Source organism: Micropterus salmoides, unplaced genomic scaffold (genome assembly GCF_014851395.1).
Source record: "Micropterus salmoides isolate LMB-PRFRI ecotype aquatic unplaced genomic scaffold, ASM1485139v1 Ms_hic_scaffold_23, whole genome shotgun sequence".
NCBI classification, from domain to species: domain Eukaryota; kingdom Metazoa; phylum Chordata; class Actinopteri; order Centrarchiformes; family Centrarchidae; genus Micropterus; species Micropterus salmoides.
The window spans coordinates 3,199,953-3,214,334 of record NW_024041484.1 but is presented as its reverse complement, the minus strand read 5'-3'; positions in this window follow the sequence as shown (position 1 = coordinate 3,214,334).

Sequence of the window (14,382 nt, the reverse complement as noted above, 5' to 3'; positions counted from 1 at the left end):
ATACCTTCATCAGCAGACATTAAAAGGTCATTGGTGACTTTAAGCAGGGCAGTCACAGTGCTGTGGTACTTCCTGAAACCAGATTGAAACTTTTCAAATATTTTGTTAGCTGCTCACTGTACAGGAAAATGTTTAGACACAATTCTTTCTAAAATCTTTGCAATAAAAGGCAGTTTTGAAATTGGTCTAAAATTTTGTGGGAACCAGGTTTCTTTAAAAGTGGGTTCACGCAAGCTGTTTTAAAATAATCAGGGACACAACCAGTAGATAGGGAGCTGTTGAAAACAGATATCAAATGGGGCCCAACAGAATCCATTACTTTCAGTAAATACTCTGTAGGTATTACATCAAGTGGGCTGGAGGACACTCTCATTTGTGATACTGTTTTTAAAAGCTCAGAAAAGTCGATGAGAGAACTGGTTAAAAGTGTCTTGTTGCTGGCGAGGGACCTCTGTGTAAGAGGCCGTGGGGTAATAGAGGCTCTGATTGACACAACCTTATTGGTAAAATAAGATAATAACAATTCACAGTCATCATTACTTCCAGCTGCGGCACAAGGAGGGGTTGGGTTTACCAGCTGATCCACAGTCTTAAACAGAAACCTGGGATTGTGTTTATGTGTAGTAATGAGTTCAGAAAAATAGTGTGTTCTCGCATCCTTAACCATTTTATTGTAGTTAATTAATAAATCCTTCAGACTGAGGTAAAGGACTTGGAGACTGGATTTTTTCCATCTGCGCTCTGCTTTTCTGCATTCCCTTTTTAGGCTGCGAATGCTGTCATTTATCCAGGGTTGCTTACTAGCTTTAGACGTAGGCCTAACCTTTAGAGGAGCAGTAATATTTAGTGACGACAAGCAGATATGATTGAAGTGATCGACCAGATTGTTGGTGTTGGAATCAGACAGGTGTTGGCTTTGGCTGAATCTCACATTGAAGAAAGCCATTTTAAATGAGTTTGTTCTAGGCGCTGGAGTTGGTGCAGTTGTCCTAATCCTTATAAGATTACTATGATTGCTGTGTGGGATGTGCACATTTCGGTTTACTGGTCTATGCGACAGGAATAGAAGTCTTCGGAACAGCGCTGGGAGCAGACGGCTTTACATGCCAGCAGGTGGAGACAGTTGTTTGTGGCAGTGAGCCAGAGATCTGTTCAGTGAGCGGTGGTGTGTCCAGGTGTGCTGCATGAATGATTAGTCATTCACGTAAGTCCTGAGGGGAGGACCGCACCACATGCTGTATGTCAGCAGTTAACATTTCTGAGCCCCGTTTGTTTGGGTGAAGTCCGTCTGTCTTAAAAAGAGACATTCTTTGCCAGAAAATATTAAAGTTATCGACATAACACATACGATGAGCCCTGCAGGTGGAAGCAGTGAGTGGTAGCATTAAAGAAACGGATGTTTCTGGTTATGGAGTCACCAATTATTAGTGTGGTTGGGGAGAAAAGAGGACGAGGAGATGCCGGTTGTGTGGTTCCAGAACAGGACTGAGCAGAATCTGCTTCAACACTTCGTGCGGACTGAGGATGGAGTGTGTGAGCTGCCGAGTGTTGTGTTGGAGTAGCAGTAACAGACCTGAGAGAAGGGCTACCCGACGGTGCAGGGTAGAGATGGCCTCCGGAGCGTCTGAGCAGAGCCTTCAAGATCCTCCAATCGGGAAGCGGAGGTTTTTGACCGGGATGACAGCCGCCGATCAGGAGTGTGCAGTCCTCAAGGGGCAAAGTTATCTTGGCTAGCGTAACGTTAGTTGCCGGAGCTTTGTTGCGATCAGTAGAGTTGATCAGAGTTGGTCATTTAGCTTAAAATCCATGTCGGATGACTAAAATCCTTAACCCACTTAAAACTTAAGTTAAATAAAAAGGATATAAAAAATGTAACGAAAAAGTGTAGATTAAAACTGGATAAGAGTCCGGTTTAAGACGGAGCTTCCGACAGGTAGCTACAGACGCCAACGCATGCGCAGAGTACAGATTACGTCAGCGATTACTACAGGCTGTAGTGTTTACATAGGGCATGTCACTGAGACATGGTTTAACACCATGCTTCAGTGCCCATCTAGTATCTGATTAAACATGTGAATTGCATATGACAGCTCTGTTCTGTACGGGGGGTTCTTTACTGCGGCTCTACCTTATGGCTTTTCCATGTAGGCACGTGGGTGGGCAGGGAGATCCCAGAACAGAGCCATACCGCCACATATGAGTACAATTCCGCAATATCAGGCTTTGATGAAAGTTGTCCTGACTGAACTCGACTTAAAATTTTCACCCGTGATTCCACTTTCAGCCATAGGTGCGTTGCATGTGGAGGAAGCTTGTCAATGAGGAATAGTGATGGCAAGTTCGAGTCTTTTGACAAACTCTTTCATTCAAATCTCGTTCATTAAAATGAACTAATCTTTTTTTTGAGTCATTTTGTTCATTTGAACTAGGCTGGTTATTGCGTTCTCATACACGGAAGGCTGCCTGGCTTGCTTTATTTGACAAAGTATAATGCCCAAATTCACCTCTCGATTACTGTATATCATCATTATATAAACCCCCCTGGGCCCATAACCAAATTCAAACCAGAAATATGTTGTCTATATGCAATCACTACTACGCCTAAATCCTTCCATTGTCACAATCTTTCCTGAGTATACAATCAGACCAGCCATATTCAATTCAATTTCAATTCAATTTTATTTATAGCGCCAAATCACAACAACAGTTATCTCACAGCGCTTTTCATAAAAGAGCAGGTCTAGACTGTACTCTGTGATGCTATTTACAGAAGCCCAACAGTTCCCACCAAGAGCAGCACTAGGCGACAGAGGCAAGGAAAAACTTCCTTTTAAGAGGCAGAAACCTCGAGCAGAACCATGGCTCAGGGTGGGCGGCCATCTGCCTCGACTGGTTGGGGTGAAGGGGAGAGAGAGAGAGAGAGAGAGAGAGAGAGAGAGAGAGCAGCCTACACAATATACACACAGAGGTACAGACAGTAAAGGTTGCTATGGACTAAATGAATAATGGTAAAGATATTTATAGTAGTGTTAATGGTAACAATCGTAATGTTAATGATTATAATAACAATAAGACTAGCAACAATAGTCGTTGCAGCAGAGGGTGTCGAGCAGGAACACGGGGGCAGCAGGTGACCCGCAGCCACAGATCCAGACTCCACAGCTCCAGAGCCAGAAAACCTGCAGGAAGTGATAGGAGGAGAGAGGAGAGAGACGAGAAAGCACAAGACTACCAGAAAGGGGAGAAGTTGTGTTAGTAACATGCAATAATGGGATGAGGTTGCATACAGAGGGAGAGAAAGTAGAGGAGAGAGGAGCTCAGTGCATCATAGGAAATCCCCCGGCAGTCTAGGCCTATAGCAGCATAACTAAGGGATGGTTCAGGACTAACCTGAGCCAGCCCTAACTATAAGCTTTATCAAAGAGGAAAGTCTTAAGCCTACTCTTAAATGTGGAGATGTTGTCTGCCTCCTGAACCCAAACTGGAACCTGGTTCCACAGGAGAGGAGCTTGATAGCTGAACGCTCTGGCTCCTAGTCTACTTTTGGAGACTCTAGGAACCACAAGTAACCCTGCATTCTGGGAGCGCAGAGCTCTGGTGGGGTAGTAAGGTACTATGAGCTCTTTAAGATAAGATGGTGCCTGACCATTAAGAGCTTTAAGCCATATAAAGGCTTATGTATATAATTACTATCTTTATCTCTAAAGTGCTCATTCATACAGTAGCATAATGTTCCTATCCATGAGTAAAATATTAATATCAGATTTGTGTACATAGAAGTAATAAGCTCGATACACAATATGAATAAACATGGAAATCTGGCAGATCAGCTGTTAGCTGTTTACAGGGCTAATGCTAACGTTGCTATGTGGCTGTGTTTTAATGTTTTAATGACCGGGTCTGTTTTTTTTGGAGAGGAGACGACCTCTGAGGTAATTCGGCTCGAGGTAGAACTCTGTCAGGGCTCTGAAGTGGAGCTGACCCAGAACAACTCTCATCAGCTGTTAAACACTAGCAGGACTAAAGTTACGGTGCGGCTGTGTTAAAACTATAACATAGCACAACATCACTGCACTGTAATAACATTATGCTTTATAAAATGTCACATAATAAACAAAATAGCTATATAATGTCAGTCCAGTGACTGTTACCTGACAGCTGACCTGCCTCTCATTCTCCGGCGCTGGCAGTAACTCAGCCTGCCGATTGAATGAAAGACTGAGGAGGACCCATGTGAGCGCTGAACGAGTCGTTGATTCCTGCTCCACACATTAGCTGTCACGTGACAAATGAACGACTCAGACCTAGAGACCCACAGTTGAGAGTCGTGAACCAATCAATTCTGTTTCCTGTGCTGACGGAGCACATGCAGCTGCCGTGTGACGAGTGAACCTAAGAGTCCAAGATCCTTCACGCATGCGTGAAAATTAACAGATCACTCACTGAGACAACCCATTCCTCCCGAGTCATACACACGATTAGGTCTTATGAACGAAACGTTCATGGAACGACACAACACTAATGAGGAAGCCTATCGATACCAAAACTAACACTGCAGGCTACTGAGTGACATCTGCACCGGTGTGTTCACCAAATAAAATAAGGCCGCCATCCATATTATTAATCTGACCAGCCCATCCCAAAACTAATGGTCCAACCCCTTTGGCATTTGCCAGAATTGCCAGAAGGCCAATCTGCCACTGCCAAACATTAACCGTGTAGTTTTTATTGTATAATTTTAAACAAACCTTAACTGTAGAGGTGGTTTGGTTGGACTGACTATCGCCCTAATCTGTTGGTTAGGTATGATGACTTCAGAGATTGCCAAGCTAGCTGCAGACAGCTATGTAGGTGTAATTAGAAACCACTACACATATGTAGTGGTTTACAATGTACAGTAAATGCCCTGTTACTGATGAAATCTATGGTGCCAGAAGTTTAACCAGTGTCATCACAAACATAGAGCATACAAGGCAGCATAGCATTAATATAATGCAACATGGTTCAACAAGAGCAACCCTAACAGGTTTGTTTTGCCCTTCTGGAGTTCAAGGAACAAGGTCAACCTTTCATTCTTTGCTCTCATCATGACGCTGCTGCTGCATGAACTGAAGTCAGAAGCTCTTATTTAGAGACATGGACACCTGGGATGTTGGATCATCAGGGCTCAGGGATGCATACACTCTGTCTGATCACATTCTCTGTGGTCCATGTGAAGGTTGCCGACGTGACTTGACTCAGAAAGCTTGTGTTTGTTCTGAGACATTGTTTGTGTGCTGTATGGCATCACTATACTTGGACCTTTCTACCAAAGAAAAATATCAGCAAGCAGTTCCGGAACGGAGAATTGTTTTGCTTGTTTTTATGAGTTCATGTGAATGTCACTGAATGTTAGTGCTGTGTGATGAATGACAATTCATCTCCTCCTGCACTCCTGATATTTTCTTCACTCTGGCCCTACAGTGTTGACAAATAGAGAGATGATGATTAGAGTGTAAGGCGAATGATGCAAGGTGTCTGATATTCCGGCACAGATGTGACACTGGAATAATGTGAAAGCTATCAGAGTAATGATGTGACACTGAGGCTTGACCCCTCTTCATCTGTCTCTATTTGTCTGTTGCCAGCAGCCAACAGCCAGCACATTTCATTTCATGTTCTGACATGTGATGCGTGAATTCATTTCCACACTACTGCACTGTTCTATCCAGACCTGGAAGAACTACTGAGATCCTTTACTTATGTAAAAGTATCAATACACAATTGTAACAGTACTCTGTTACAAGTAGAAGCCCTGTCTTCAAATTATGCTAGAAAATACAGAAGTGTTAAATGTTTTTAAGAGTTAAAAGTAAACGTTCAGAAACCCATAATGTTACATTATAATATTAAATTATTTTTAAAGATATAATAACTATTAAGTGGCATGTTTTAGTTGGATTTTAATTACTTTAAATAATGTTAGGCAGTGTGAGGGCCAACTGTCAAACACCAGGTTGACTGACTAAATTTATTTAAAATTTACTTACAAAAATAGTTTTACAGTAGGCTCCAGAGTATGTTTTTTTATTGATATAGTGATTTTATGAGGTAGGGGGAATCTGCCTATACTGAAACCAATAAACTCATAGCGACACTGGGAGCCTTGAAAATGTGGGATTCACACTTACAAATGAGTTTAAGAAGAACTGCATACCAATAGAAATTATTTGTAAAACGCTTTTTCCTTTGTTCACAAAATGACATCTTCTTTAAACGTCTTATTAAGTATTGATAAATGAAATGTATTGGTACAGATTTTTTTTACACATTCAACCATTTAAATTCATCTGATCAAAAAGTTTACGGTTTTACTGTTGTCATGTTTGTTTTAATATGTTGGAATGCACCATCAGGATTGCACAAAATTTTGTTGTACTCTTGACAATAAAGGAATCTGAATCTGAATAATGCCCTCAACATTGTTGACAAAAGAGAGAACAGGAGCATTACTTCATGCAAACATTTTTACATTTTTTAATCTATTCTTACAAAATCTTTTCAGATATGGTGATATATGGCTACAATACGATAAACCATATTTTCACATCATGTATTTAGGTTTTAATTTAGGTTTACCCCAGGCTGTCAGAGCTGTTTAAGGTCACCTTGACTCAACTACTTAAAACAACAAACAGTATAGCTACTGTTAAAAATGACAATACTTCCTAAAATAAAGGATCTTTTTTCAGTGATTCCAACTCTACCCTCCCGCACCAGGTTCAAATCTTTAGATTCAATCATCGCTGATTCCATCCCAATCATTCAGGTAATACATGGTTAGATAGAGAACAAACATTCAAAAAACATAATTTGCTACTGCAAATTAGTTGTATATAAATGTAATTCTTTAGAGCACACTGTTACATTGCTGCACCTCTCCACATCAACTCCCTGTAAACCACTAGAAGCTTTAACATTGCAGTAATGCAGATTAAAATGTGTGAGTAGGCTGTACAGTCATTTCCATTCAGCACCACTTGTGATTATCTTCAATGAAGCCAAATGCAATTTGTGCTACCTGACTATCGGTCAACAGACAGCGGAGATGATAGTAGCTTTCTACTCTATAGTTACAGCTTACCAGAGCAAGGTGACATTGGAAGACTACTGTAATTGTGGCAGCAGTGAGTCTGTTACATTGGAGTGGAATTGAATTCGCTATTTCTCTACAGGGATATCATTTAAAACAAATCACTATTCTGAAATGTAATATTCCAAAAATAGCATGTCCCTTCACGTCAACAATATATAAGGGGTCTGGTTCTTCAGCTACGCAACAAATGCAAGAAAAGCATATGGTGGTATTATTTTTTTTCTTTTCTGCATGATTGTGATATAATATGATGTGAAGTTTTGAAAGCCTTCTCTCACTTGCTGTCTAACAAATACACTGCATGCTCACCAACACCAACAGGGACATAAAAATTCACAGCTGACATGGAAATGCTGCATGAATTTTAAAGAAACATCAGTCAGCTGTCATTTACTTAATTGCATTGTTCCTCTCAGGGACAAACATAGTGATGGAACCTTTGAAGACGTATCTGAATATGTCGTGTTACAGTTTAACATGTAGAATAAATAGTGTATGATGAGAAGTAGAGGCTGACATTTGTTAGGGAATCATGTGCGTTATGGGATTCCTGTTGGGAGTTGGGAGTCAATTTCACAATTCATCATGGAACTGGGACGGGCCAGGAAAAAAAGCCAATGGGAGCGTGCAGAATAGGAATTCTAGGTCAGTTTTTATGTATGAATATGCAGTCTTTACCCATATATCATCACGTTCTTTTCATGTTGGTGATGGCGCAGTAGAAAATACACATGCCTTTGGTGTGAGAGACCCGGGTTCAATTCCCCACTGTGTCACATCCATTAATGTGTCCCTGAGGAAGACACTTAACCCCTCGTTGCTCCAGAGGTGTGTGACCTCTGACATACTGTATACAGTGGGTACGGAAAGTATTCAGACCCCTTTAAATTTTTCACTTTGTTTCATTGCAGCCATTTTCCAAAAATCAAAAAGTTCATTTTATTTCTCAGTAATGTACACTCAGCACCCCATCTTGACAGAAAAAAACAGAAATGTAGAAATTTTTGCAAATTTATTAAAAAAGAAAAACTGAAATATCACATGGTCATAAGTATTCAGACCCTTTGCTCAGTATTTAGTAGAAGCACCCTTTTGATCTAATACAGCCATGAGTCGTTTTGGGAAAGATGCAACAAGTTTTTCACATCTGGATTTGGGTATCCTCTGCCATTCCTCCTTGCAGATCCTCTCCAGTTCTGTCAGGTTGGATGGTAAACGTTGGTGGACAGCCATTTTCAGGTCTCTCCAGAGATGCTCAATTGGGTTTAAGTCAGGGCTCTGGCCGGGCCATTCAAGAACAGCCACGGAGTTGTTGTAAAGCCACTCCTTCGTTATTTTAGCAGTGTGCTTAGGGTCATTGTCTTGTTGGAAGGTAAACCTTCGGCCCAGTCTGAGGTCCAGAGCACTCTGGAAAAGGTTTTCGTCCAGGATATCCCTGTACTTGGCCGCATTCATCTTTCCCTCGATTGCAACCAGTCGTCCTGTCCCTGCAGCTGAAAAACACCCCCACAGCATGATGCTGCCACCACCATGCTTCACTGTTGAGACTGTATTGGACAGGTGATGAGCAGTGCCTGGTTTTCTACACACATACCGCTTAGAATTAAGGCCAAAAAGTTCTGTCTTGGTCTCATCAGACCAGAGGATCTTATTTATCACCATCTTGGAGTCCGTCAGGTGTTTTTTAGCAAACTCATGTGTCTTGCACTGAGGAGAGGCTTCCGTCGGGCCACTCTGCCATAAAGCCCCGACTGGTGGATTGCTGCAGTGATGGTTGACGTACTACAACTTTCTCCCATCTCCCGACTGTATCTCTGGAGCTCAGCCACAGTGACCTTTGGGTTCTTCTTTACCTCTCTCACCAAGGCTCTTCTCCCCCGATAGCTCAGTTTGGCCGGACGGCCAGCTCTAGGAAGGGTTCTGGTCGTCCCAAACGTCTTCCATTTGAGGATTATGGAGGCCACTGTGCTCTTAGGAACCTTAAGTGCAGCAGAAATTTTTTTGTAACCTTGGCCAGATCTGTGCCTTGCCACAATTCTGTCTCTGAGCTCTTCAGGCAGTTCCTTTGACCTCATGATTCTCATTTGCTCTGACATGCACTGTGAGCTGTAAGGTCTTATATAGACAGGTGTGTGGCTTTCCAAATCAAGTCCAATCAGTATAATCAAACACAGCTGGACTCAAATGAAGGTGTAGAACCATCTCAAGGATGATCAGAAGAAACAGAAACAGCACCTGAGTTAAATATGAGTGTCACGGCAAAGGGTCTGAATACTTATGACCATGTGATATTTCAGTTTTTCTTTTTTAATAAATTTGCAAAAATTTCCACATTTCTGTTTTTTTCTGTCAAGATGGGGTGCTGAGTGTACATTACTGAAAAATAAAATGAACTTTTTTGATTTTTGGAAAATGGCTGCAATGAAACAAAGAGTGAAAAATTTAAAGGGGTCTGAATACTTTCCGTACCCACTGTATGCCAATTGTAAATTGCTGAATAAGAACTTTAAGAGTTTGGAGATAAAAGCTTTCAGAGATCCATAAAGGAATTTTTATTTGACTTTTAACAGTGTCAGCAGTGGAATTAAGTGGAAACTGCTGGATCAGTGTGTCCATTTGCAGAGTTGTAGCTCTAGCAACTTTCACATTTGAGTTTACGCAGTCCGTGGTAATTTAACCACGACAACCATTCATCTATATACAGTCTGTGGTCTCTGTCAGTATGTCAGAACGCTATCATTGTCGTCAAAGGAAATCCAGACGTCCTAAAGATCACACTTCCAGTTGACGTTATTATATATAGAGACGCATTAATCTTCAATTAGTGCGTCATTTTAGTCATTTTGCAGTTTGAGATATTTATATTGATATTGAAGTGTATAGCATCAATAGCCAACTTAAATGATATTGATGATATTATTGGGCTATATAAACACATTTTGAATTATATCATAATTTTAATTGCAGAGTTAAACATGATAAACTATGAAGTGTAATTTATATAGGATTTTCAAACTAAAAGTAATTAAATATGCAAATCTTTTAGTGAAAAACTAGCAGACTAATTGCACATGACCCCTACAACAGGTCTGGATCAATTGTAAATTATGTTTGTACCTAAGAGAATAATAGCAGAAAATTGGTGAATGCAGCAAGTTCTTCACAATACTTCACTTGCACATGCCAGTAAAGAACAAATCTGTTTGTATGAGTGGTTATTGCATGAGGCCCATTGAGTCTTAGTTTGTATTCCACAGGGGGAGATACAGTAGTTACAGAGATAGACGGAGCTATAGGAAGCTTTATTAGTTTCCTGTCCAAAGCACGGTGCCATTGCTCAAGCCATGTCAGTGCTGATCTCAGCTCAAACACTGCTGCCCCCACTGAACAAAGAGCCAAATAAAGGAAATCCAATTTATCAGGTCTGCTAAAGACCTGAGTGAATACCTGCATGTTTTTTCTTCTTTCTTCCATACACAGGAGATTAAAATGGTCACAAGAAGTAAACGTCGTATGAAAATGAATGTGTGTGACTATGTCAGTCACTTTTACCAAGTCTCAACTGGCAAGAGGAAATGTGAGGCCAGGTGCCATGCAAACCCCAAGTTGGTTTTGTCCAGTGACTATTCCTACTAAGTCACATGCCAACAAGTAACTAATATACTAAACCAGCGGTTCCCAAATTCTCTCTTTTGAGCCTCCTTTTGCACATTTAGTTTTTACATATTAAGTTTTCATCAAGCCTGGCTAAATATACTCCTATATACTTAGTATACACGTTCATATGGACCTTCAAATGATTCTACTGTCCAGGCATATCTGCAGCATACTTGTAAAATCTTGCCTGGAATAAAGACTGCCTTTGTCAGCTAATTCTACAAAACTGAATGAGGTAAATGATTACTTGTAATCTGGTTATTAAATTTATCATGAAATGAGGTGTGTCATGCTCTTACAGCATTGTCGTCATTGTCAGTGCCCTCTAGAACGACATACGCAATTTTCTGATCTGACGCCCATTTCGGCAGGAGATCGTTTGTCAGCTGCTTTCCAAAACCATTAAATGCTCTGTATTTGTATAGCACCTTTCTAGTCTCTTCGACCACTCAAAGCGCTTTTACACTACATCTGCATTCACCAGTCACTCACATTCATTCACTGAGCCTAAGTGCTCAAACAGAAACTAACATTCACACACATTTATACACTGGTGGAACAGGCACCAGTGTCACTTCAGGGTTCAGTATCTTGCCAAAGGACACTTCAGCCTTCCTTGAACAATCACTAACCTATGGGTTAAAATCAACTGACCTTAACCCCTTAACGCCGATTGTCGCAAATTCGCATCAAACCTCTTCTTTTCAAACTGCAGCCAAGATAGCGCATGTGTTACCCGATGCCTATGTACTTGGGAACCTTTTGCAAGCACTGGTTTCTCGTTTATGCCTGTTGTCGCTAATTTCATACCTGAATTTATATCTTTTCTATGTTCTATACACAAATTAACTATTAATTAATTATTATCTCCACTTAATTTAACATCAGCTTGAAAGCAAATGAAAACACAAATAATTTTTTTCTTTTTTTAATTGTAAATAAATTCAGGCATCAAGGGGTTAAGCTAACACGGATAAGGACATACGCAAAAACAAGCTTTTTAAATTTAGGTAACTGGCCAAATAAAGCCAATTCTTCCGAGGCAGCACTTTAAGACAGTAATCCACTCATTTGTTACCACTCGGTTGGATTACTGTAAAGCACTGTATGTGGGGGTCAGTGGGCCCTCTATTGCCCATCACTACGTGGTACAAAATGCTGCAGAGCATCTTAACTGAAACATGTAAACATGAGCACATTTCCCCCATTTTAGCCTCACTCCACTGGCTGCCTGTACATTATAGGATCCACTTTAAGATTCTTTTATTGCTTTTAAATGCCTAAATGGTCTTGTCTTACCCTATATCTCTGAGCTGCTACGCCCCTATAGACCCACCCGTGACCACAGGTCAGCCAATCAGCTGCACCTAAGTGTGCCCGAAACAAAGCGTAAGCTTAAAGGGGACCGAGCTTTTTTTGTAGCAGCTCCAAAGTGGTGAATCTACACCTCTGCACATAAGACAGGCATCTTCACTGTCTTTTTTTAAATATCTTCTTAAAACCCACCTCTTTTCCCTGGCCTTTAAAACCTAAAGCTGACATTTTTTTGATTATATTAATTTTATTGTTTTATTGTATGGTTGATATTGTTTTACTTAACTGAACTGAGATAAGGACCCTGCACCCCACCCCCCTTTTTTGGTTCCCCAAGCTCCCCATCCTCATTCTCTTGCAGGTGTCTTCACTTTCTGCAATTGGTGTACGGTCTCTGTTGTTACCTGTTGTTCCCCCCACCCCTGTTCTCTTACAGGTGCTGTTCTTTCTCTGTGGTGTCTGTTTGTGTGATGTGTTCCCCCCAGCCCCATTTTTGGCCCTCTGTCCGGCCCTGTGACAAATAACTAAAGAAAGGAGTAAATTAAAAGTCCCTTGCTAAAGAAAAATCTCTCTGGCACAACATGGTATTCAGCTCCTAATTCTGCATACCAGGCTGCTGGGCAGGACAGGATAAAAAGAAAAAAGATATGAACAGAGATAAGGACACATTCACAGGTGGTTGAACTGTGGGTTTGTATTGAGCACTCACTGTATACTATAATGCACTGTGGTGAACTTTGTATACCTTTGAAATACCTGGTTGTTAAGTAAGGTGAGTGTCATGTACTGAAATTCCTTTATGCATGTGAAACGCCTGTAATGTTTTGTGAATATATACTTACCATTGAATGACTATTTACATGAAATTGTGCCAAAATCGTCTAAATGTTACTCCTTCGATTAGTGCATACATTTAAAAAAGTGGCTGATAAATTTCTGAGTGGCAGAAAAAAACTTTATCGCTTACACTTTCGGTGAGGAATGGCTCTTTTAGAGATATTGCACAGCTGGAGCTCACGACAGCCCAATTACGTTATGCTAAAATACAAAATATTATTTGCTGGTCAAGGTTATTATAGGAAATTAGTGCTTTATATAAATGTATGTGATCAAATGTCTTTGTCTCATGTATATTTTGGGGTATTTTTGTGGATATCATCATGGATGATAGTTGAAATTAGGAAATAAGCATAAACATCTTAAAGGTTCAGTGTGTAACATTTAGGAGATCTATTTACAGAAATGTAATGTAATATCCATAACTATGTGAATGCTCTGATAATGCTAATCCATCACATCTTTGTAGTAGTGTCCATGTTGGGTTGCGAATGTGTGGTTTTGTTTTTATGCTTCTGTACTTGGTTTTATGTGCACTACCTTGGCTTACTGTGTAATGTCAAAGGAGGGTGGTGGGGGGAAATGAGGGATTTTGACAGGGCCAGATGGTGGTGTGGAGGAACAGTTGTACCTAATCTAACAGTGTTTTGCCTTATGTCATTTAGTGACTGTGATGGTGCTGCTCCTTGTCTTATCTAAATGATAAACAACTGATCACAAAAAACACTTGCCTGGCAGTGGCAGCCAATGAAAAAAGTTCATTTCAAACCCTGGTCACTAACATGGCTGTAAACTCTTATTTCTCTTATATTCTTATATCTCTGATATTTTTAGGTTAAGACAATGGGGCTTCTACTTACTGTATTCCATGTAACTTTCACTTCAGCCTCTTGGTTAGTTGTCGGTCTCCAGTCCCATCCTGTGATGATAATCCATCTGTCATCTAAGGAGGGAGCAAATGAGCCTGAAATCACGCCATGATTTCACGCCATGAAAATCATGACTTGTAGCTGTGACCGTCTCGTGCAACACCGCTAGTCTCCCTGAACTCCTTCTTAATTTAGCTGCATAATATGTATTTGAATTGCTAATGTTAACTGAGAGTTTGCATGAAATGCTTTTGAATTCTTTAAAAGGTCAGCAAAAACACAGGCAGTGAGGCCCCAAACAAATGTGAATTGCACATTAGTTTGCCTCCCCTGAGGTCTCATTAAGACTATTTGATTTACTGCAGAATAGTTTGCACACTGGCAACAGCACTTCAATCTCAAACATTAGCTGAAAAACCTCTGCTTTTCATACCATATTTCTCAGTCTCAAGCCAGTCAGTCTTTTGTTAATTTAGACACATAGATCAGAGGACAGAGCAAAGCGGACTTAATGGTAGGTCCAGGCAGAATTACTCTTTGGTGTCCTGTGGGGCTGCTCTGCTCACCCCC